We start from the raw sequence: 5,291 nt of genomic DNA, 5'->3' as shown, positions 1-5,291 counted from the left end.
CAGGAAACAGAACAGTGTTTGTATTGAGCTACAGGATGGAAGTGTTTGACTACCTGTGTTCAGCAGGAAAATGTTTGGGGGTGGATGGAAACATTCTAAAACTGAATTGTGGTGTTTGAAGCAAAGTTCTATTAATTTACTAGAATTTATTCAATAGTGCACTTAAAACTGGTGACTTTTATGGAATTTAAATTATATCTCCATAAAACTGTTAAAATTGGAAGAGTTTTTTACCTTTTGACCTTTAAAATTCACTAGACTTTCAGTTCTTTAAGAGAGATGCAATCTTTTTGATCATGTCTTTGAAGGCTTGTATCACTTGCTTATTCCTCAGAGAACAAATGAAGGGATTCACTACTGGGGCAAGTGAAGTCATGAGTACTGACACCATCTTATTCAGAGAGACAAATTCTTTGGCAGGTGCTCCGATATACATAAAGATGCAGCTGCCGTAAGTGATAGAAACCACAATGATATGGGAAGAGCAGGTAGAAAAAGCCTTCTTCCTTTGCTGGGTAAAAGGGAATCTGAGGATGGTTCTGATGATGTGTGTGTAGGACTTGGTCACACTCACAATGGTGACAGTGAGTGTCAGCACGGCCGCAAGTAAGACAAATCACTCTATGAACTCTGTGTCAGAGCAGGAGATCTTCAGGACGGGAGCAGCATCACAGGCAAAGTGATCTATGACATTGGAGTCACAAAACTCGAGCTCAAATACCATGATATAGGGTGGGAGGACAATCGTCAGAGCTGACAGGTAACAGCCTGTTAGGAACTTGGTACAGATCCTGCTGTTCATGATGCTCATGTAATGCAGGGGTTTGCAGATGGCCACATAGCGGTCATAGGACATGGCAGTCAGGAGAAAGAACTCAGTGACACCCAGGACAGTAATAAAAAACAATTGAGTGGCACAAGTGTTGTAGGTAACTGTATTGTCTCCAGTAGCAAGGGAATCGAGGTATCTGGGAATACAGACAGTGGTAAAAGAGACTTCTAAAATGGAGAAGCTGCAGAGAAAGAAGTACATAGGAGTTATAAGGCGGAGATCTACAAAGTTGAGGGTGATGATGGTCAGGTTCTCAATTACACTCAGCAGGTAGGTGATGAACAGAAAGAGGAAGAGCAGAATCTGTAGATTTGGGTCATCTGTCAGTGCTACCAGAATGAATGTTGTTAACACTGTGTAATTTTTCAACACTGACCTCTGATTTCTGCATGTTCTGTTGGTAAAAATAAGGTAGAAATTGAAAATGAAGACTGTCCAAGATGAATTAAAAGTGGGAGTAGAGTGAGAGTTCCAAGAAAGCAAATATAACTTCATTTGATAATGTGGTTGTGTTGGTAACTTATATTACTTCATGATTCAGACAATAGTATGAGCAGAAAGCTGGTATTAAACATTCTTATAATATTAATAATGTCTCTGGTACAAGGATTCCTAGATAATGCAAACAATCAAAAACCCCAAAACAAAACCTGGGAATAAAACCCTTTCAGTGGATTATCAGTCAGTGGAAAAACAAAAACAAAACCAGAATCATGAGTCCCATCCCAGCTGCAGGGGTCAGCGTGACCCACTGGTTTGGGGCATGGAGTCTGGAGATGAGTGTTCAGTGCAGATTATGATTCCTTCAGCACATTGACTTGAGCCAAATTATTAAGCTTTGTGCATCAATTTCTTCATATATAAACCATGAAACATAGTTGAACTTTTTTCATATAGTTGTTAAAGTGAATAAATGAATTAAAATACATTTAAATCACTAGGAATATTGTCTGCCATAGAGTAAGCACTTCATAAGGGCTTGCTACTCTTATATACAAGATTTTATCATTTAGGCTGATAAACCTTCTAGTGTTAAGTACTATGAAACCTTTTTTAGTGGAATGTAGAGCTGATCGTAATGAAAGTGTAATGTTCCTAAAGCTGCTTCTCCTATTACTCTCTGATCTTTCTGAGTCCACAGCCAAATTTGTCTTTAAATTAATTGTCACCTTCCTACTCGCTTCACTTTCAAAACTGGAGGAAAGAAAACAAAGCACCACGTGAACCGCAACCAAAGTGCTCTTGTAAAGAAATACACGGAGTGATAACGTTTCCCTTCCTCAGTCAAGGCCTTCAACGGCTTCCTGAACTGGGATAAAACAGAAATCCTCTACTTTGTCCTGCAGATTCCCCTGTGATCTGGCCCCTGCACATCTGTCCAACCTCAGCCTCTCCTACTATTTCATTCAGCAAGTTCCATTTGCTGAGGCCTTCTCAGTTCCTCCACCTTCTCATATGTCCATTCTTCATAAATTTTTAGGTCTCACTGTAATTATGACCTCCTCAGAGATTAGGCTTTATGCTCTCAAAGACAAACCTTCTGTGAACTTGGGGTTTCGGTACTGGGCTCTGTTTTTCTTATGGCACTGCCTTACTTTTGGTAATTATGTGTTTTCTTTTTAACTTGGTGATATTTTCCCCTTACTGGACTGCCAGGCCCATAAGGACACAGTTTATATGTGTTTTGTTTATTACTCTTGATGAAATGCCAAGCAGCATGTCTGGCACTCAGTAAGAGTTTAAGAAATTTTGTAAATAAATAAGTGGTACCAAACATTTTATATGGGAAAATAAATTACCTACTTACACCTTAAGTGAAATAAAGTTTACCTATTTCCATCTCGTCACTTATCTGCAAAAGGAAGATGTTATAGACCATATTGTTCAGCCTCCTAATTCAGAGGTTCAGAACAGATGACTGAAAGCTACTACTACATAAACAATATATTTGGCTGTCTTATCAGTGGCAGCCTTCCAGTGGCAGGATAATGAAATGTGTCCTGATTCCTAAGTACACATTTTCTTTGCTGTACAAATGTGGGAAAAAATTTTAGGAGTCTATTTTTTTCTCCAGTTTTCTAAATCTAATGTATTCTCTAATTTCTTTAATAACTGGTCTATCTATATCTGTTCTTTAGTTTCTACACTTCTGAAAACTTAGTGAGGAATTTACTATATGAAAGGTCACCCACTTAAGTAAAAATGTCTTATTATTCAGAGAGCTGCTGTCAGTTTCTTTATATTGTAGAATTTGAAAATGGATCAATATTAAATCTTCAAAAGCTAGAAATAAATTTAAACTATCAATCCTAGAGATATTTTGCTTATAATTGAAAGATACGTGCTTCTGTGTAAGGATATCATTTTATTCTTCCCTCAAATTGTAAAATCTTATTAGGAAAACACCTAACATTCCTCAAACACTTACTATGTGCCAGATATTGTGCTAAACACTTTACATAGTTTATCTCAACTAATCCTCACTTCAACTCTCCAAGGGATGTAGTATTATAATCCACATTTTACAAATGAGAAACCTGAGGCTCATAAGTTTGGGAAAATAAAACTTACCAATGTAAGATTATCCATCTAGCATATAGGAAGACAGGGATTTGAAAAGAGTTTATGTCTAGAGACATACTTCTTAAATATTTCAAAATAATGCCTTTTCACTTGTTTGTTCACCCATGCATAGGCTTTTCATGATTTGGCAAATGGAGAGGAAATAGATCATGGACTTTTCCCTACTCTTGTTTCCCCTATTTTTTGAGTAGATATCCAATCTTTTAAACGATACTGCTTTTGCCTACCTGACCAAAGTTGTCTGTCAGTTGGCTTTTTGTACCTGAGTTACAATGGCAGGAAGACAATTCCATTTCAACAATCTATAATAATGACATTGTAGCAATTCAAACATTTCCCATCTGAAATCATTATCTCCAGACCTCCTGATTTCTCCCATCATTTAAATGGAACAGGATCCTCCCAGAAGACTCCAATTAGTGTTTTACAAGAGTGGTTTTCACTTGGTTGTTGGAAAATGTTTCCCACAAATAGCCTTGAACCGTGCTTCCCCTGAGTCTGGGGAAACATGGATTTTCCCTTCCCAGTAGGGGATGGACTGTGTATAGAGGCACTGTATAGCCACTTCCCTGGTTCTCAGACAGCATTAGAGGGAAGTGACATGGCCGCCGGCTCTTGTCACCTGCGAGCTGGTGCCAGCACAGGTAATGCAGAGCCAGTCAGACACTGATCACAGGATGCCACATGCTAGAGGGGAGGTCATGTCTCTGGACTCTAGGCTCTGGGCCCTGATTTTTCCCATCGTATCTACTTAATTTCATCTGTTACTTTTGATCCAGGCTTCAAGTGCCCTCACAGGACACCTTCCCCCCAAGTATTCATTACCCTAGACTATGTGTGCCCTGAGCCCTGAATGTGTTCTTACATTTTTCTGTTAATATTTAATTTTTCTCCATATCCCAGTCACCTGGAAAAGAAATTAATAAACCCTTGCACTATAGCATAAAATGTCTTACTGTGTTCATTGATCAATAACCTAATGTGTTTACACACATTGGCAAAAATATTGTAAAATATTTAAAAAGGAGAAATCTTCAGCTTGGAGATAAAAAATCATCTAAGGAGAACATTGTGGAGACATTTGCAATGAATTGAGGAGAAAGGGCTTTCTCTAAATCTTTCACTCGTAACTGTATCTTCTATAAATCCTTTGTTTCTATTTTTACCTTTTTTCCCTTCATGACAGTATTCAAGATCAGGTCATATATCACAGAACAAGGTAAAATCTCAGATTTATCTGTTGATTCCTTTTCTGGAATATTGTCAACATTACTTGGAACCCAAATTTGATTCTATTAGTTTCCAGGGCATGAATGTCTGTCAAAACCCACTTCATTACACTCAACTCTCTGATGGTCTTTTATGGCTTCTGAGTACAGTTGAAACACAAAGATCCTGAGTGTGACTCAAAGCTGGGTAGTTATAAGTGACTAGAAACAAGTCAGTATAGATCTGGTCACATTACTTTTGTGCACCCCCACACTACTGAGCACAGAAATTCTGTAAGTTCTCCTCAGTGACCAATGCCCATTAATTCCCAGTCACCTTCTTAAGAAATATAAAAGAATCAAATTCCAAATATATTGCTCCACTCTATCAATTGGAAAAATGTTCATGTATTCTGGTAAACTGATAAGATAGACATGGTAGAAACTGATAGGAACTCTCTCCAGTTTGGTAAATGGATATTTACTCTGAACAGGGAATCGGGTCTCCCACTGAATTTTACATTTAAAAGAACACCAATAGCTATATCCATTAAGTCTGCAAGAGGTGTAGGGCAATCAAGTGACTGAACAAACAAAAGATTCCCTTCAGTGCCAAGTTCAATAGTCACTAATTAATCTACAGTGTAATGGATTTGAATGAACTCTTT

The 5,291-nt window shown here is 37.9% G+C and overlaps 1 pseudogene; it reads right to left on the bottom strand.

Annotated features, from left to right (window-relative positions):
• Nucleotides 1-262: 262 nt before the first annotated feature.
• LOC118913874 (olfactory receptor 6C2-like) lies at nt 263-1,327 on the bottom strand (annotated as a pseudogene).
• Nucleotides 1,328-5,291: the final 3,964 nt, after the last annotated feature.

This window comes from Manis pentadactyla, chromosome 10 (genome assembly GCF_030020395.1).
Source record: "Manis pentadactyla isolate mManPen7 chromosome 10, mManPen7.hap1, whole genome shotgun sequence".
Classification (NCBI taxonomy): domain Eukaryota; kingdom Metazoa; phylum Chordata; class Mammalia; order Pholidota; family Manidae; genus Manis; species Manis pentadactyla.
This window is presented reverse-complemented; position numbering and strand designations above follow the sequence as displayed.